Source organism: Bufo bufo, chromosome 7 (genome assembly GCF_905171765.1).
Source record: "Bufo bufo chromosome 7, aBufBuf1.1, whole genome shotgun sequence".
Classification (NCBI taxonomy): domain Eukaryota; kingdom Metazoa; phylum Chordata; class Amphibia; order Anura; family Bufonidae; genus Bufo; species Bufo bufo.
The window spans coordinates 85,751,722-85,773,606 of record NC_053395.1 but is presented as its reverse complement, the minus strand read 5'-3'; the positions used below and the strand labels follow the sequence as shown (position 1 = coordinate 85,773,606).

At 42.6% G+C, this 21,885-nt stretch overlaps 1 protein-coding gene across 2 annotated transcripts in view; it reads left to right on the top strand.

The window, feature by feature from the left end:
- The first annotated feature begins 1,938 nt into the window (after nt 1-1,938).
- The window catches only part of RHBDF1 (rhomboid 5 homolog 1), a 161,564-nt gene continuing 141,617 nt past the window's right edge, over nt 1,939-21,885 (top strand). For both annotated transcript variants that reach the window (XM_040440307.1, XM_040440304.1), the window contains exon 1: nt 1,939-2,152. The gene's annotated coding sequence lies outside the window, so the exon portion shown is untranslated. The remainder of the gene's footprint in view (nt 2,153-21,885) is intronic.

Genomic DNA, 21,885 nt, shown 5'->3' with positions numbered 1-21,885 from the left:
CCCTGTACCAGTGTGCTCTAGCAGGATTTAGTTGAGCTGACTTCTGCCTGTGCCCGCTCCCCTCAGCCCAACTCCCCCCCAACATGTTACCTCCCATCTGTACCCTCACTGCAGACTGCTAGCAATTCAGTCATAACTTCTAGTAGGAATAATAAAGAAATGGCACAACGTACAGACATAAGAATAGATGCTCCAGAATTGTTATTACACGGGGAATGCATAAAGCTATGAAAACAGACATGTCAGGAGCGGTGAAAGGTCCTTTTTAACTATTTGATGCTGTTTTTGTAATGTTTGTGAAATATGCATTTAAAATAAATGAACAGGTTACACACGTGTGGTACATACAGACATGGAAAATGCATTTTAAAATTCAACCTATTGACTTCTATGGGCTTAAATCGGTACCTATCCTGTGGAATATGCTTCCTACCAGTGCTTGAAGTGGGCCGGAACGCGGCGGTACTCAGTACCGCCACTTCCAAAAATTGCCCTGGAGAGTACCAGCACCTCTCCGTGCGCCCAGTACGTGGGTTTCCGGTACCGGAGCGCAGCGGAGAGCTGGCAGTATCTCCTCCCTAATGTCGTTGGCTGGGCAGCTAGTGGAGGGGGGCGGGTCGTTGCAGAGTACGGCTCAGGCTGGCGCAGGCAGGGAGTTGACCTCACGTTAGGTGACGTCAACTCCTTCCCGCGCGCCTGTGACTGAGGAGCGATCAGTGCGGCGACCAGTGACTGGTCCTCCTTGGAGTCAGGAGTCGGACGGTGCAGCAAAGAACATCGACTTTGCTTTGGAATCCAACTTCTGAAGAGTACTGGTGAGTGACAGGCACCCCCCCTCCCCCCACACACATTAGTTCCTCTCTGTACCAGTACCCCCCCCCCCCCCTGGCAGGGGGGTACTGGTACAGAGAGGAATTAATGTGTGTGATGAGGGGGGGGGGGGGGTCTGATGTGCAGGGGGGTACTGGTACAGAGAGGAACGAATGTGCGGTGGTGGTGGGGGGGGTACTGGTACATAGAGGAACTAATATATATGTGTCTGATGGGTGGGTCTGATGTGTAGGGGGCCCCTGCACATCAGACCCCCCCATCACACACATATATATTAGTTCCTCTATGTACCAGGACCCCCCCCCCCCACCACCGCACATTCGTTCCTCTCTGTACCAGTACCCCCCTGCACATCAGACCCCCCCCTCATCACACACACACACACACATTAATTCCTCTCTGTACCAGTACCCCCCTGGCAGGGGGGTACTGGTACAGAGAGGAATTAATGTGTGTGTGTGTGATGAGTGGGAGGGGGGGTCTGATGTGCAGGGGGGTACTGGTACAGAGAGGAACGAATGTGCGGTGGTGGGGGGGGTACTGTACTGGTACATAGAGGAACTAATATATATGTGTGTGATGGGGGGGTCTGATGTGCAGGGGGGGGGGAGCACCGGCGCCTAATAGAGTACCGGCACCTCTTTTGGCCCACTTAAAGCACTGCTTCCTACTGAAAAAGAAATGTCAGTATCTACTGGCAACGTTTCATCAATGAAAAATAACGGATACACCTCCAGAAACACGTATGAACCCTAACTCTGGGAGGGATCTATACAGACCATTGGACATGCGATCCCTCCAGCTTCACCATAAGATGACACCATTGCCAACATTTCCAACCTGGCAACTAAAAACCATCTTAGGAAAGAAAAGACATGTGACAGTATAGGCGAGCTGGGTAATAGTAACGTGAGTGGCAGGGTGGTACCGCACACACCAATCTCACCCGGGCAGACGGACGGGACCTTGAACTCCTGGGAAAGTTTGGTCTGTTTGCTGCCCCCTGCCGGTAGCGCCGCGCACTCGGCCCCGGAGACGCGCTGAACTGGTTCGGCTGCTGTAACAATGTGACATTTATGAGGCCCCGCCCTGTGGACGAGGCCGGGCTCCGGCGCTGATAGGTGGAAGTGGAGGGTGTCCCAGTTCTCCAGACTTGTGTGCCCCGCAGAAAGTTACCGGAGCCCGGGAGCCGGGGTCACCCGTCTCATCACCCGCCACTTTCTACTCCTCTGGACACTACTGGGATTTACACTGGGGAGCCCGAGGGATATAGAGCCAGGAGCCCCTGTCCTGCCGGAGGATGAGCACAGTCCTGTGACCTGTAAGTGACAAGTCTGAGGAAACTGCAGTGCACACACACACACACACACACACTGCTGTGTACTCACAGATATACATACTGTATATATACACACACACTGCTGTGTACTCACAGATATACATACTGTATATACACACACACACTGCTGTGTACTCACAGATATACATACTGTATATACACACACACTGCTGTGTACTCACAGATATACATACTGTATATACACACACACTGCTGTGTACTCACAGATATACATACTGTATATACACACACACTGCTGTGTACTCACAGATATACATACTGTATATACACACACACACTGCTGTGTACTCACAGATATACATACTGTAACTATACACACACACTGCTGTGTACTCACAGATATACATACTGTATATATACACATACACTGCTGTGTACTCACAGATATACATACTGTATATATACACACACACTGCTGTGTACTCACAGATATACATACTGTATATACACACACACTGCTGTGTACTCACAGATATACATACTGTATATATACACATACACTGCTGTGTACTCACAGATATACATACTGTATATATACACACACACTGCTGTGTACTCACAGATATACATACTGTATATACACACACACTGCTGTGTACTCACAGATATACATACTGTAACTATACACACACTGCTGTGTACTCAGATATACATACTGTATATATACACATACACTGCTGTGTACTCACATATATATACTGTATATATACACACACACTGCTGTGTACTCACAGATATACATACTGTATATATACACATACACTGCTGTGTACTCACAGATATACATACTGTATATATACACACACACTGCTGTGTACTCACAGATATACATACTGTATATACACACACACACTGCTGTGTACTCACAGATATACATACTGTATATACACACACACTGCTGTGTACTCACAGATATACATACTGTATATACACACACACTGCTGTGTACTCACAGATATACATACTGTATATACACACACACACTGCTGTGTACTCACAGATATACATACTGTAACTATACACACACACTGCTGTGTACTCACAGATATACATACTGTATATATACACATACACTGCTGTGTACTCACAGATATACATACTGTATATATACACACACACTGCTGTGTACTCACAGATATACATACTGTATATACACACACACTGCTGTGTACTCACAGATATACATACTGTATATATACACATACACTGCTGTGTACTCACAGATATACATACTGTATATATACACACACACTGCTCTGTACTCACAGATATACATACTGTAACTATACACACACTGCTGTGTACTCAGATATACATACTGTATATATACACATACACTGCTGTGTACTCACATATATATACTGTATATATACACACACACTGCTGTGTACTCACATATATACATACTGTATATATACACATACACTGCTGTGTACTCACAGATATACATACTGTATATATACACACACTGCTGTGTACTCACAGATATACATACTGTACATATACACATACACTGCTGTGTACTCACAGATATACATACTGTATATATACACACACACTGCTGTGTACTCACAGATATACATACTGTATATATACACATACAATGCTGTGTACTCACAGATATACATACAGTATATATACACACACACTGCTGTGTACTCACAGATATACATACTGTATATATACACATACAATGCTGTGTACTCACATATATATATACTGTATATATACACACACTGCTGTGTACTCACAGATATATACTGTATATATACACATACACTGCTGTGTACTCACAGATATACATACTGTATATATACACATACACTGCTGTGTACTCACATATACATACTGTATATATACACACACACTGCTGTGTACTCACAGATATACATACTGTATATATACACACACTGCTGTGTACTCACAGATATACATACTGTATATATACACACACACACACTGCTCTGTACTCACAGATATACATACAGATACATACTGTACATATACACATACACTGCTGTGTACTCACAGATACATACTGTACATATACACATACACTGCTGTGTACTCACAGATACATACTGTATATATACACACACTGCTGTGTACTCACATATATATACTGTATATATACACACACTGCTGTGTACTCACAGATATATACTGTATATATATACACATACACTGCTGTGTACTAACAGATATACATACAGATACATACTGTATATATACACATACACTGCTGTGTACTCACAGATATACATACAGATACATACTGTATATATACACATACACTGCTGTGTACTCACAGGTACATACTGTACATATACACACACTGCTGTGTACTCACAGATATACATACTGTACATATACGCATACACTGCTGTGTACTCACAGATATATACTGTACATATACACATACACTGCTGTGTACTCACGGATACACACTGTACATATACACACAGACTGCTGTGTACTCACATATATATACTGTATATATACACACACACTGCTGTGTACTCACACATATACATACAGCACATACAGATACATACTGTACATTTACACATACACTGCTGTGTACTCACAGATACATACTGTATATATACACACACTGCTGTGTACTCACAGATACATACTGTACATATACACACACACTGCTGTGCACTCACAGATACATACTGTATATATACACACACACACTGCTGTGCACTCACAGATACATACTGTATATATACACACACACTGCTGTGTACTCACAGATACATACTGTATATATACACACACACACTGCTGTGCACTCACAGATACATACTGTATATATACACACACACACTGCTGTGTACTCACAGATATACATACAGCACATACAGATACATTCTGTATATACACATACACTGCTGTGCACTCACAGATACATACTGTATATATACACACACACACACACTGCTGTGTACTCACAGATATACATACAGCACATACAGATACATTCTGTATATACACATACACTGCTGTGTACTCACAGATACATACTGTATATATACAGAGACTGTGTGCGGTGTAGCCTCCCGCACCTTTCTACTTCAGAACGTTACTGCCTCCCTCTAGAGCTTGCAATACGGCCCCACCAGTAGGGAGTGTGGTGGAGTCCATAGGTATGGTTCCAGTGTCTGGGTGCAGTGGTTGTCTCCGTACTAACCGTGCTCGTGTACAAGTTGTATAGCGCGTTCACTTGTCATTTTGCTCTTTGGTGAAGAATACTTCACGTTACTCTCTTATTCTACTATATTTATATAATGTACAACCCCTATACATACATATATATATATATATATATGTACACTCACAGAAGTCACAGGGAGTCCCATGATTAGGTCCTCCATTAGGGAGAACCGGGAGCTGCTCTGGCAGAGTCATCATCACTGTGTATTACGTGTTTGCCTGTTCTCTTGTATTAGCGCCATTTAACAGTACAGTGTGTGGCCAGTTATTATGGCTAGACCGCTCTGTTGTTCTTGCTGGACAACTTTTTTAATTGTTATACCGATCTCAGACACTGATGGCATACTGCTAGGATATGCCATTAGTGTCAGATAGGTGTGGGTCCCACTTCTGGGACCTGCTCCTGTCTCCTGAACAGGCCCACCAAAGTGACCACAGCCACCTCTTCATTCACTGCTATGGGACTGATAGCGGAGAATGGATAGCGGAGAATGGATAGCGGCCGCAGTGCACTCTTCTTCACTTCTGGGTCCTATTCTGGTGATAGGAGCAGATTCCAGAGGTGGGACCCACATCAATATCTGAGATGGGAGTACCCCTTTAAACTGTGCTCTTCTCTCTCTCCTAATGCAATGTTTTGCTCTTTTATTGCCCTCAGAAAGTGCCAGTTTCATGTTGAGATTTTAGGGGTCTCTCCTTGGGGATAGAGCGCCTTAATTGGAGTGAGGCGACTTATAGGCCATACATGCTCCTTTTCATGTTGAGGTGAACACCTTAGTAACCTGACACAGGCTGATTGATGGGGATGTGATGCCTGACAACCAGTCTGAGAAGATAGTTTATCCTTAGTAACAGGACTGTCAAACATTTCAAATCTGGATTGACACAGAGCTGACAGCATATGAGTGGAAAGAGTCATCCATGTCATCCTCCAGCCCTTGCTCTGATGTTACTGAGATGGAGAACCTCTGTCACACTTCTGTGCTGCGTTCCCGGTTACTTTTACTGTCAGGAATGCCAGCCACATGTATATTGGGAACATCAGTTGTATCTAACACTGCGATTATTCCTTGGTACCGTAGTTCTTTGGTGGAGTTATAGAAAACCCCCCCCCCCCCCCCCAATCTTTGCAGCTAAAACAGCTTCCACTGTTCTAGGAAGGCTTTCTACAACATTTTGGAGTGTGTCTGTGGGGATTTTGGCCCATTCATCCAGAAGAACATTTGTCAAACACTGATGTTGGGCAAGAGGGCCTGGCTCACAATCTCCATTCTAGTTCGTCTTAGTCAAGTTGTTCCAGACCAAACTCACTCGACCAACCCTTTGTGGACCTTGCATTGTGCAGTGGGGCAAAGTCATGCTGGAAGAAAATATGTCTTCTCCAAACTGTTCCCACCAATTTGGAAGCACACAATTATCCAAAATGTCTTAAGCCTCTTTCACACGGGCGAGATTTCTGCGCGGGTGCAATGCGTGAGGTGAACGCATTGCACCCGCACTGAATCCGGACCCATTCATTTCTATGGGGCTGTGCACATGAGCGTTGATTTTCACGCATCACTTGTGCGTTGCATGAGAATCGCAGCATGTTCTATTTTGTGCGTTTTTCACGCAACGTAGGCCTCATAGAAGTGAATGGGGCTGCGTGAAAATCGCAAGCAACCGCAATCAAGTGCGTATGTGGTGCGATTTTCACGCATTGTTGCTAGGAGATGATTGGGATGGGGACCCGATAATTATTATTTTCCCTTATAACATGGTTATAAGGGAAAATAATAGCATTCTTAATACAGATTGCTTAGTACAATAGCGCTGGAGGGGTTAAATTTTTTTAAAAATAATTTAACTCACCTCATCCACTTGTTCGCACTTCTCTTCTGTCTTCTTCTTTGCTGTCCAGGAGGAAAAGGACCTGTGGTGACATCACTGCGCTCATCACATGATCCATGACTTGATCCATCACCATGGTGATAGATCATGTGACAGACCATGTGATGAGCACAGTGACGTCACCACATGTCCTTTTCCTCAAAGAAGAAGAAAGAAGAAGACAGAAGAGAGGTGAGTTAAAAATGTTTTGTTTTTTTTTAACCCCTCCAGCCCTATTGTACTATGCATTCTGTATTAAGAATGCTATTATTTCCCCTTATAACCATGTTATAAGGGGAAATAATAAAATCTACACAACACCGATCCCAAGCCCGAACTTCTGTGAAGAAGTCCGGGTTTGGGTACCAAACATGCCGATTTTTCTCACGCGCGTGCAAAACGCATTAAAATGTTTTGCACTCGCGCGGAAAAGTCGTGCACACGGGCCCAAATCCATGACGCCCGTGTGAAAGAGGCCTTAGGCTAGCTTCACACAAACGCTGGTAGATGTATCTGGCAGGCTGTTCTGAAATATTTGCCAGGATGCGGCCAGATGTATCAGTGATCTCTTTTAAAGGACCCATTCTTTCACAAATGCTTGTAAGGGCAGACTGCATGGCTGGAGGCTGGATTTTATACACCTGTGGCAATGGCACTGAATAAAACACCCGAATTTTGCAGAGGCATGTCCCAACACTTTTTTTTCCTATAATATATTTTGATGCTGCTCAGCAAACTCCACACCTAATCATTTATTCATTAGTGATACTGAAGGACTAATTGATAGACGTGTTATCTTATTTGTGTACTAGAGCAGGGGTCTGCAACCTATGGCACTCCAACTGTATAGCTTCCATCATATTCCATTCACTTCTATTGGAGTTCTGAGAACAGCCGAGCAAGTGTGCTTGCTGATTCCTGTACTAGAGTTTTCCTTTCCATGTGTTACAAATGTAGTCAATATAAAAACACCATATCTTTGGTCTTCCTGTAATCATTTTCTGTGTGATAACAATGTTTCCCATCGCCCGGGATTATACTGAATGTTTCCTTCTCTTCTTTTCCTGCTGTATGCTAATGATACCTGATATGACATGTTCAGGCAGTATGCTGGTTTCATTGACAGTACTATTTATTTTACTCACATATAGGGCTGCCATATTCACACTGCCCCTATGGAGCTCACAATCTAAAAGGTGTATTAGAGATTCCGATGCTGGAAGCGTTCCCTCCAGCAGTCGCCGCTGCTATTATATGTAGCATTGTCCTAAGCAGCATACAAACTCCGTGCAGATATTGTCCTTGGTCGGATTCAAATCTAGGCCCCAGTACTAACCACTGAGCCATACTCTTCTCTCCAGTCATGGCTGTCAGTGTACCTGTGAACCGTGGAGAACACAGTCTCATCAGATTGGCAGTGTGTAATGGGCTAAGTAGCTGTAGTACACTCCCATGTGCTAATGAAACAGAGTTTCTACTTATGCCCTGTCACAACATGCAAAGTGACTTGGAGCCTTCCAATTAAGAAATTATAGGAAGACCAAAGATGTGAAAATGCATTCATTATACAGTACTATTATATTAACCCCTCTGTATCTGCAGTAGTTCAAAATGTAGGATTAATGTTGCAGAACATAAAAAAGGTTACAGTCATCTGGGCATAATACAAAGTTCTGCATAGCTGCACAGAAGAGTTTAGAAGAAAAATGTAAATTCAGTCGTTTTACTGTACACTGGGTGTGTGTCTGGTTCCTCAAGAATTTCTCATGAGATAGATAGCTGGAGCCAGTCTGTGCTCCCAGTTACCGCTCTCTATCACAAAGCAGATTCTGTTCCCAGTCATAGAGCACATGACATTTCTTCTGCGTAAAGGGGTTTTCCGGGGATAAAAAAAAATACTCACTCTGTCCAAAATGTTCAAATACTTCTCTATATTCTCACCCTTAGAATTTGTCGTCTTAGAATCTCTTACAATCTACAAAGGTTGGAGATAGTAGATGAGGCATGGGCACTGTATGTTGTGGGCTTTCTTGAAAAGGTGGTTTCTCAGGTTGTTTTTGATGGTTTGGAAAGTGCAAAGAGTCTGATGTGTTGGGATAGCATGTGAGGAAATGATTGTGAAGAGCAAGAGAACAGCAAAGAAGGAGGTTTTGGGGGGATTGAAGCCTACATGTGAAGAGATAGCTGAGTATTAGGAGATGTACAGTGAGTGGACAGGTTGTTTATATATATCTTGAACTGAATACATTGGCAATGTATATCCAGTGAAGTTATTGGCATAGGGCAGGGATGGGCAAACTGCGGCTCTCCAGCTGTTGTAAAACTACAACTCCCAGTATGCCCAGTCTTCCTACAGCTATCAGCCTACAGCAGGGCATGATGGGATTTGTAGTTTTACAACAGCTGGAGAGCCGCAGTTTGCCCATCACTGGCATAGGGGAGAGGTAGAGGAGAAACTAGAAAGGCTACAATTTCTGGGGAAATTGTGTGAAGTGTTCTTGCCTCCACCAGTGGTCTACAACTGGAGTGGGTGGAGTAACTTGGTGGAGTGGCTTGAGTAACTGTTGTGTGGTTGGAGTGGCTGGAGTTGGACTGGGCAGAGTAACTTTATGGAGTGGGCAGAGTAACTGTGTTTGGAGTGAGTAAAGATGGTAAACATTACACTAACCAATTGATTGATCAAATTTTAAAAGTGCACATGGCAAGCTTGATAGAGTGAGAAATGCATTTCAACTTTTATTTATTTATATAGCACATTTAATTGCAATGTTGTTGCCCAAAGTGCTTCACAGTTACATTAAAACATACATTTATAAAAACAGCCTCAGTGCGCCTGCGCCGATGACATCACCGAAATAGAAGACGTCATCGGCGCAGGCGCACTGAGGGAGTTCTGAGGAGGCGAGCCTCCTCATCTCAGAGCGCCTGCGCCGAATCAACACAGGCGCGCGATTTTTGAAATGCCGACAGGGCTGGCCGGAGGAGGAGATCCCGTCTGGCCCTGTCAATCAACACGACGAGGGGGCGGTTTTCTGCAGCTGCTACCAGCAAGTAGCCGCCCTACTTGCTGGTAGAGACCTAATTTACATATTATAAAACTTCGTTTTTAGAAGAAACTGCTGAATCAAAGTAAGTAAGACCATTATATTTTCATATATCGCAATATAAGTAATTTAACTAGCCCAAAAAAAAAATATGACTTTAGTGGGGTGACAGAAGCCCTTTAACATTTGTGCCAAAACACTGGCATAAGCTTAGCAGCACATTTATTAAATGTTTCAGATCATTTTTGACTTGTTAGATGTGTCTAGCAAGAAGGGTGAAGTGCCCTGTTAGAAAAGGGTTCTGGCATAGGGTGAAACAATGTGCGCCCAAAAATCACCAAACATTTTCTGCAGGACTCTGCTGTAAAGTTAGGCAACTAATAGGTGGTATACAGTTAGACTGGACAGTCTAAAGATGCACCAAGTCAACCTCAACCAGCATCAGTCACGGTAATAAATCTGGCGCATTTTTACACTGTCTAGTCTAAGTTTACACCCTCTAAAAAATAGACAGGATTACTAATCTGCCCCTGTGTATCTTGCTTATTTAGATTTCTCCATGTTCCATGTGAACACGTTTGTCGTACATGGTGGGTGTATATATGAAGCCTATCCAGAAGCCCCCATTCTCCCAGTGTTCCCAGTGGAGTTTCATCAGGTTGGTATGCATTGGCATGCCTTTTAACTCTATAGGAAAGCACAGCAGACTGCAAAAAATATTGCGCTGCATACTTTTTTTTAAACATATGTTGACTTCCATCAGAGGAATAATCATGGCATACTGTACGCCTCTGACAATGACACTCATGAGATGTGAACACATCCCTTACCAAATCTAATCCACATGCTCTGGGAATAAAATTCACAGCCTGCCAATTTATTTTATAGATTTGACCACAGATCTCATTCTTTACAAGGCATAGGATGAAATCCACAGCAAATCTGCATGGGATTCTTTGTGGATTTTGTCATAGATACACAGAAAAATTAGTGGTGGACTTCCTTAAAGAGGTTTACCGAGATCAGTATTGGATCGGTGGAGCTCCGACACCTGAGACCCCCACCTATCAGCTGCTCTCTCAGCTTTTCCTAGGCCAGTGACAACACGTTCATTGATCACGTGGCCTCGGAGCAGCTCAGGCCCATTCAAGTGAATTTGGTTGAGCTTGACACCAAGCAGAGCCAATATATGGTACCATGTACGGCGCTGTGCTTGGTGAGCAGGGAGAAGGCAGCCTCGCTCACAGGAGCATCGGTGCCTTCTCGAACAGCTGATCAGCGGCGGAACCCTAAGGGGACTAGACAAAGGAAGCAGCCTTTAAAGGGGTTATCCCATAAATAATGTAAAAAATGAAAATCAGACATCATATAGTACATAACAACCACTTTCTAACAAAGCTAGAACCAGAGATCTGCCCATTCCAATTATTATTATTTCAAAATGTCAGCCGAGGGGGGTGTCCTTTCTCAGGGGTGTGTTACTTCTGCCGCACCTAGTGGCAGTTGAAGTATGGAACTGAGCATGTGCCCCAATCTCAGTGAGAAGGACAGAGAAATTAGAAAAAGAGCAAACAGCAGGTGGCGCTGTATAGATAGGTTTCATTGAATAACCCGGTAGTTATAATACATTTTTACATGCAATTACAAAACTATCAGATCCAGGTGCTGGTTTGCAAACTATAGAATATTTTTTGTGGGGTAACCCCTTTAATGAATTTGTATAGACAACCTATTTTATTAAGATACACAGATGAAGGTGAGGAATGGCACTATATAAGCATATAAGCTAATGAAATAGAATAACTCTCACACTCAGCTAGGTTACATTTTTCTCCTCTTTAATACTGCATACCCCAGTCCGGAATCGAGTTGATCCATCTTTAGGTGTGGTCTTGACAAATATTTCCTGAATGGATCAGTCTGTTGAGTGGGAAGATGTGTATGATCTAATCCTATCTAGGAACGTTTATGCAACCCTTTGTATAACAGGGCTGTTCAACTATTGAAACATGCTAAAAAATATGTTTAAATGTATGCTAAATGGACAAAACTTCCAAGTAGGGAACTTGAAGCTGCCGTAAGGCTACTTTGACATGAGCGAGTCTATCATGCAGATGTGTTCTGAGAGCACACGGACAGCATTTGGACACAGAATGTTCTTCACTGATAGTTACTGGGAGATGCTGAGTGTTATTCTTCAGTTATTCTTCACTGATAGTTGCTGGGAAATGCCGAGTGTTAGGCCTCTTGCACACGACCATATGGCTTTTTCAGTATTTAACGGATCCGTTGTTCAGTTTTTTATTTACGTTCCGTTTACGTTCCGTAGTTCCGCAAAAAATCTCCGTATGGTTTCCGTATGCGATCTGTTGTTTGCGGATCGGAAACAGAAACATGAAATTTGTAATCATTAATGTAATGTACAGTAATATGTTTTAACAGTATACACATGGGCAAAGTGGTCATGGATCCGAAAAAACGGATGTATTCTGTATGCATTCCGTTTTTTTTTTTCAGAACCATTGACTTGAATGGAGCCACGGATCGTTATTTGTGGGCAATAATAGGACAAGTTCTATCTTTCAGTGGAACGGTAATACAGACATATGGAAATGGAATGCATACGGAGTACATTCCCTTTTTTTTTGCGGAACCGTTGAAATAATTGGTTCCGCATATGGACCGCAAACGGAATCCGCATAAAAGGAACAGAAACGCAAAAGAGGCCTTATTCTGCAAAATGGATACAATACAGAAACACTGAACACAGTCACAGACAAAGCTGATTCAACTGATTTAACTTACATGAAAAACCATTCGTTTTATTACTGAACAGACCCTGACAGATTCCATCTTGCTCATGTGAAGGAGGCCTAATAGTTTGACTAACCGGGATATCCTTCTCTTCTTAAATTGTGTTCCACATCTAATGTAATTCAAGGAGGAAGAGAAAAATCTTAGGAACTAAGAAAAATTCTACCTTAGGCTACATAAACATTGCGACTTGTAATTGTACAATACAACATTGCATCTAAGGCTACTTTCCCATCTGCGTTTTTGATGGATCTGGCAGGGATCAGCAAAAACACTTCAGTTAGGATAAAACAACGGCTGCATCCGTTATGAATTGATCCGGTTGTATTATCTCTAAAATGACCAAGATGGATCCGGCATTAAAACCATTGTAAGTCAATGGGCACTAGATCCGGATGGATTTTGTGTCTGAGAAAACGGATCCGGCGCCATTGACTTACATTGTGTTTCATGCTGGATCCATCTTGATCAGTATCCCATTTTTCTCATTTGGTGTGACTGGTACCGTGACATTTACAATCTTAATTTCACACGGTCACAAGTCACCGCACTGCCCTCTATTAAATCAGGAACAAATAGAGAGATGGCAAGGCATGGCTAAGCTCCGCCCCTTTAACGAAACCCTACTCTTTCTTATGCTCCAGACAAACAGGAAGAATCAAGGGGAGGAACAACCCGTTTCTCTGCCAGATTGCTGAATGGCTGTTTGTTTCTGGACTTTGCAGGCATCCTTACAGACTGACAAATTGTTGTGTTCTTTCATATTTTTTTTTATTAATTTCCCGTTTCCTGATTTTTTTATTTTTTATGAGACTGAATGGTCTAATTATCCAGGTTTACCATGAAAAGTGAAACATCACCATAATCAGCAGAAGGATCAAAGAGTAAACTTCACTTGATGTGATCACTGAATATGCTTTTAATAACCAAGCATATGTGGTGCCAGTTTCAAGCATAACTAAGGGGAAGCTATATGTTAATTGAAGACTTAATCACCTATACTTTAAATTACACAGAGTGATTCTTATTAAAACTTAACTTTTAATTCATTCGATAGAATAAAGTCCCTAAATATTCATATTTGATACCCAAAAAAAAAAAGAGTGCATGATGACACAAAAGATAGTAAATAAAGCGGTGCACGGCGGCACCTAAGATAACCAGTAGTCCTACCGTTTTGCTGGAGTCCTCCGGTTTCCGTGGATATTCAGTAGATGTAATATTACTGTGAAGAGAGTAGTTAAAGCTGGACAGGGGTATTGATGGGTTCTAGGTACCTAGACAGCCCTAATATATGGGTGCTAGCGTAGCCCTAGCGTCCTATTCACGGAGCACCCGTTCTAATAAGAACGACCCCGTCCGGAACCTTGCCCTTTTGCTAATTGGCCCTATTGTGCCCTAGTGTAGCTAATCCCTACACGCATGTTTTGTATCAGAACTCATCAGGGGAATATTGAGCACACACAGAGGGGCAATACAGTACAGTAACATATGGTGTTGGTATCCGTAAGTCAGTGATCAACACACACAGTTATAACAAAAATGGCACATTGATACCTTACAGGTGGTAGCCTCTGTTCCAGGCTCCACACATGTATCGGGGTGCAGTACGTGCCTAGCGATGAAGAGGCAGTGTTGAAAGGGCAGCCTAATGATAGTAGGATCCCTATTCATGAGCGCAGCGATGTATCTTGAGGCTGTGATGTAGCCTGCTTAAAGGAAATCGCCCGCTCATATTTAAACAGAGTTTGGCCTCAAAGCGAGGCTTGAAGCGCAGCGCGGTGACGTCAGCGGGGCGGTCGGCATCATCGCGCATGCGCTGTCCATGCTGAAGGTAGACAGCACTGGTAAGATGCGGAATGACGCGGTCAGTTGCGAGCGTGTCATTGCAGATGGCCGAGGATTGTGTCATCAGCCCGGGACACATTACATCCAGCGGCCATTGTTTAGTAGGTTGCCTAGTAACCGGGACATTTTATAGCGACCATCATTAAGGCACCGTCTATAGCAAATGCGGTGCATGTTATAATGGCATTTTTTGCAGTAAGATGAAAGTAAAAGTATTCTGGTCAGTACAGTCCTTACATAGATACATAGGAAATAACACATAATAAGTGAAATTTTCATATTAGGATGAATGAACCTGTCAGATATAAGAGACAGGGATTGACATCCATTATTGTCTTTTGCTATGGTTGTCAAGGGGGCAACCAAAGCAGATTTGTTTATATGGATCCTAGGATCCTTATCTTATGCTATGGTTGTCAGATGAAACAACCAAAGCAGAGTTGTTCATTTAGAGGGGGGCTACAGTACGCAAGGTATGGATCCAGCGGGCTTCATGTTGTAAAAGTATGCGGTCCCAGTCACCTCCCCGCAAAGGGGGGGTGATCACCTCAATACCCATGACCTTAATACTCCGCGGGTCCCCATGATGGTACTCCTGTACATGACGAGATACAGCTGTATCTCTTCTATTGGTAATGTCTCGCAGGTGATTTCCAATGCGTCTGCGCAATTCTCTCTTTGTTTTGCCTATGTATTCCATAGGACATTTGCAAGTAATTCTGTAGATAACACCCTTAGTACGGCAGTTTACAAAGTCTTTAATTGTAAAAGATCTTTGAAGGTTGACACTGATAAATGATTTTCCTGTTTGGATAGTACTACATGCAATGCACCTGAAACGGCCTAAAGGCCTTCGATCAAGCCAGGTGCAGCCTTTTACAGTTGGGTTGTGGTGACTGTGCACCAACAAATCCTTGAGGCTGTTTCACCTCCTGAAGGTGATCTGTGGATAGTCAAAGATCCTTAATATCTGGATCTATCAGTAGGATGGACCAATACTTTTGTAGGATGTTTCTTACTTGGCTGACAGCTTCATTAAAGGTACCAATTACCTGGATTTTCTGTTTGGTATCTGGGGGTTTGGTTCTGGGTACCAGTAATTCGGTTCGTGTTGATGATATAGCCATTTGATATGCTGACCTTAATGTTGAGTCAGGGTATCCTCTGGAGAGAAATCTATTCCTCAGGATCCCGGCCTGTTTCACGATTTCAGATTTGTCGGAGCAGTTGCGTCTTAAACGCAAATACTGGCCACGTGGTATTCCTCTCTTTAGAGGTAAGGGGTGGCTACTGCTCCAATGTAGGACGGAATTTGTTGATGTCGGTTTACGGTATATCGTAGTGGCCAATTCGTCCGAACTATTTCTCTGGATCAAAATATCCAGAAAGGGTAAAGTGTTTTTATTCGTCTCGTATGTGAAACGTAATCCCATATCATTGTCATTCAGTTTTCCCACAAAGGTTGTGCAGGCTGATACAAACACGATGGGCCCGGTCCATGACGACATTGCGTCACTGAAGACATTGTTGGCTTCTCACCAGCCCAGGAGCAAATTTGCGTAGGATGGTGCACAAGAACATCCCATCGTGGTGCCCCTGAGCTGGTGGTACCATCTGCCATCAAAAAGAAAAAAGTTATGTGTTAGGATATATCTCAAAAGTTTGAGAACAAATATGTATCTATGTATCTATGTATCTATGTAAGGACTGTACTGACCAGAATACTTTTACTTTCATCTTACTGCAAAAAATGCCATTATAACATGCACCGCTTTTGCTATAGACGGTACCTTAATGATGGTCGCTATAAAATGTCCCGGTTACTAGGCAACCTACTAAACAATGGCCGCCGGATGTAATGTGTCCCGGGCTGATGACACAATCCTCGGCCATCTATAATGACGCGCTCGCAACTGACCGCATCATTCCGCATCTTACCAGTGCTGTCTACCTTCAGCATGGACAGCGCATGCGCGATGATGCCGACCGCCCCGCTGACGTCACCGCGCTGCGCTTCAAGCCTCGCTTTGAGGCCAAACTCTGTTTAAATATGAGTGGGGGATTTCCCTTAAGCAGGCTACATCACAGCCTCAAGATACATCGCTGCGCTCATGAATAGGGATCCTACTATCATTAGGCTGCCCTTTCAACACTGCCTCTTCATCGCTAGGCACGTACTGCGCCCCGATACATGTGTGGAGCCTGGAACAGAGGCTACCACCTGTAAGGTATCAATGTGCCATTTTTGTTATAACTGTGTGTGTTGATCACTGACTTACGGATACCAACACCATATGTTACTGTACTGTATTGCCCCTCTGTGTGTGCTCAATATTCCCCTGATGAGTTCTGATACAAAACATGCGTGTAGGGATTAGCTACACTAGGGCACAATAGGGCCAATTAGCAAAAGGGCAAGGTTCCGGACGGGGTCGTTCTTATTAGAACGGGTGCTCCGTGAATAGGACGCTAGGGCTACGCTAGCACCCATATATTAGGGCTGTCTAGGTACCTAGAACCCATCAATACCCCTGTCCAGCTTTAACTGCTCTCTTCACAGTAATATTACATCTACTGAATATCCACGGAAACCGGAGGACTCCAGCAAAACGGTAGGACTACCGGTTATCTTAGGTGCCGCCGTGCACCGCTTTATTTACTATCTTTTGTGTCATCATGCACTCTTTTTTTTTTTTGGGTATCAAATATGAATATTTAGGGACTTTATTCTATTGAATAAATTAAAAGTTAAGTTTTAATAAGAATCACCATCCCCACTCTGTTTGTGCAGTTTCAAGTATAGCACTAGCAATTATTATGCATTTTTGTACTTTATTTGGTTTGCAGAGAGCTGTTGCATTGCATGTTTTGTTTTACAGTGTTGCTTTCAGCCACAGCAACGTGCCCCTGCGCATTGGGATGTGGTGACTGACCCCCTTTTTCTTTGCGGTGGTGCCAGTTATGTAATAATGTAATAAGTGGTGGCGGGGGTTAATAATGACTTGGTTGTAGGAGTGATCATACATGGAGACAGGAATGCTAGGTGTGGAAGTTGTTGTTCTGTGGTCCTCAGGACATGATGATTGGTGATGGTGGCCATTCTAGGTGTACTCAATGCTTCCATTCATCACCACTATAACTAGTATGGAGCAGCTAGTTGTTAAACAAACCAGTTACTTAGTTTTACATTGGCATGCCAGATAATCTCTTTATCTTCTCTAAGGGTGCAGAGATCTCCAGGAACGGCATATAGATGATGTAAAGCCCTCTCATTAGTAGGTATACCATCAACCAATAAAGCCAAGAAGGGGCCTCAAACTTTGGATAATGCAAAAGGTTGCTTTTAACTCTGAATTAGAAAAAAACGGCTGGCACTCACTATGTGGTTGCACATCAAACAATTATTTATTGGTAATAAACCGCTAGTTCAACAATGGAATAATAGCAGCAATACATACATTTGCACATTAAAACATCATTGTTAAAAGAACCCCTAAAAAATAAATAATAAAATTCAATATATACTAAACTGGTTAGGTCGCAATATGCACCCAATAAAGATCTCTTGGAAAAGTGTGTTAGTCCTTTGCCTGTTTGGCGATGCGTATCCAATTCAATATAGCAGGGATACTGTCTCTTTAAATGAGGAAAAAATGTAGCCAAGTCCACAAGCTGTGTTAGTTGCTGCTGGGGGATAAAATCTCCCTCTCTATGATTATCTTCAGCAGTTCTTGCATTAGTGGCTACTGAGGAAGAGGATTGAAGTCCTCGAAACGCGTTTAGCGTTATATCCCTGCCAACAACAAGTTTCTGGATATGATAGATGAAATCTGAACTATTTATTACAAAGTGGAGCGCTCCATTTCCTCATCTGACCTGCAGCTCTCATAAGAGTATCGGACCAAGACTACCGGACTGAAATTCCCAAATCCCGCGATATCTCTGGTACATCACGTGGTAAACGCCAGAGAGCGGGGAGTGTGAGAGCGAGCAGTGGAACAAGCGGCTGAATCAGACGGCCGGAGATTCGTCTATGTGGGTAAGCCATAACTTCCCTGTGAATCTGTTATATGCCTAATTGTTGAAGGCTACAACATCCACTAATGCAAGAACTGCTGAAGATAATCATAGAGAGGGAGATTTTATCCCCCAGCAGCAACTAACACAGCTTGTGGACTTGGCTACATTTTTTCTCATTTAAAGAGACAGTATCCCTGCTATATTGAATTGGATACGCATCGCCAAACAGGCAAAGGACTAACACACTTTTCCAAGAGATCTTTATTGGGTGCATATTGCGACCTAACCAGTTTAGTATATATTGAATTTTATTATTTATTTTTTAGGGGTTCTTTTAACAATGATGTTTTAATGTGCAAATGTATGTATTGCTGCTATTATTCCATTGTTGAACTAGCGGTTTATTACCAATAAATAATTGTTTGATGTGCAACCACATAGTGAGTGCCAGCCGTTTTTTTCTAATTTATGCTTACTCCTTGGACTGACTGAGTGAGCAGTCTTTCGGCTAGAGCACCCCTACCGTATTGAGGAGGGTGGTGAGCTATCCACACACTTTCTATGCTTTTAACTCTGGCCAACCGTCAGTTTAAGGTGCCCGTACACGGTAGATAGAAGTAGGTTGGTGGCTGAACAACTGTTGAAAAAAGGCCATCTGGTGATCAGTCACAGATACAGCCATGCACATCTTTGGCTACTTTCACATTTGCGTTTTTGCTGAATCCGGCAGGGAACAGTAAAAACACTTTTATCATGATAATACAACCGTCTGCATCCATTAGTTATGAACAGATCCAGTTGTATTATCTTTATAATATCCAAGACTGATCCGTCTCTAAAACCATTGTAAGTCAATGGGGGACGGATTTGTTTTCTTTCGGATCCATCACCATCTGCATGTCAGCCGTTTCCCCCGCCGACCGTGGCTCCCCTGACCTGAACTGACTGCATCATATTAATGTATGATACAATCAGCTCCTGTCTGATCATGGGTCTATTGTAGTCACATGTTTCCCGAACTGAGCACGGTCATGTGAATCAGGCCTACTTCTACAGTCTGCACAGAGTTATTGTATTATATGTAGTGATTGGCTACACTTCATAGACAAGTGAATTAAAGGGGTATTCTGGTAATTTCACGTTATCACCTGTACACAGGATAGGGGATAACTGTTAGATTGGTGGGGGCTCTACCACGGGGACACCCCCTGGTAATGATAATGCGGGCCCTGTATCCTGCAGGGCTGTCCTAAATTAATGGAGTGGAAGGTCAGACATGCACACTGCTGCTCCACTCATCTCTGTGGGACTTGTCAGAGAAATCCATGCTCTGCAGCCCCAGAAAGATGGAAGGAGTGGCAGAGTGCATACTCCTACATTTAAAGGGGTTGTCTCACTTCAGTAAGTTGCATTTATCATGTAGAGAAAGTTAATACAAGCCATTTAACCACTTAAGGACCACAGGTTTATACCCCCCTAAAGACCAGGCCCTTTTTTACAAATCGGCACTCCACAACTTTAGCGGTTTATTGCTCGGTCATGCAACTTACCACCCAAATGAATTTTACCTCCTTTTCTTCTCACTAATAGAGCTTTCATTTGGTGGTATTTAATTGCTGCTGACATTTTTACTTTTTTTGTTATTAATCAAAATTTAACGATTTTTTTTGCAAAAAAATGACATTTTTCACTTTCAGTTGTAAAATTTTGCAAAAAAAACGACATCCATATATAAATTTTGCTCTAAATTTATTGTTCTACATGTCTTTGATAAAAAAAAAATGTTTGGGTAAAAAAAAAAATGGTTTGGGTAAAAGTTATAGCGTTTACAAACTATGGTACAAAAATGTGAATTTCCGCTTTTTGAAGCAGCTCTGACTTTCTGAGCACCTGTCATGTTTCCTGAGGTTCTACAATGCCCAGACAGTAGAAAACCCCCACAAATAACCCCATTTCGGAAAGTAGACACCCTAAGGTATTCGCTGATGGGCATAGTGAGTTCATAGAACTTTTTATTTTTTGTCACAAGTTAGCGGAAAATGATGATTTTTTTTTAATTATTTTTTTTTCTTACAAAGTCTCATATTCCACTAACTTGTGACAAAAAATAAAAAATAAAAACTTCCATGAACTCACTATGCCCATCAGCGAATACCTTGGGATGTCCTCTTTCCAAAATGGGGTCACTTGTGGGGTAGTTATACTGCCCTGGCATTCTAGGGGCCCAAATGTGTGGTAAGGAGTTTGAAATCAAATTCTGTAAAAAATGGCTGGTGAAATCCGAAAGGTGCTCTTTGGAATGTGGGCCCTTTTGCCCACCTAGGCTGCAAAAAAGTGTCACACATGTGGTATCTCCGTATTCAGGAGAAGTTGGGGAATGTGTTTTGGGGTGTCATTTTACATATACCCATGCTGGGTGAGAGAAATATCTTGGCAAAAGACAACTTTGTATAAATAAATGGTAAAAGTTGTCTTTTGCCAAGATATTTCTCTCACCCAGCATGGGTATATGTAAAATGACACCCCAAAACACATTCCCCAACTTCTCCTGAATACGGAGATACCAGATGTGTGACACTTTTTTTTAATTTGATTTCAAACTCCTTACCACACATTTGGGCCCCTAGAATGCCAGGGCAGTCTAACTACCCCACAAGTGACCCCATTTTGGAAAGAAGACACCCCAAGGTATTCGCTGATGGGCATAGTGAGTTCATGGAAGTTTTTATTTTTTGTCACAAGTTAGTGGAATATGAGACTTTGTAAGAAGAAAAAAAAAAATCAGCATTTTCCACTAACTTGTGACAAAAAATAAAAAATTCTAGGAACTCGCCATGCCCCTCACGGAATACCTTGGGGTGTCTTCTTTCCAAAATG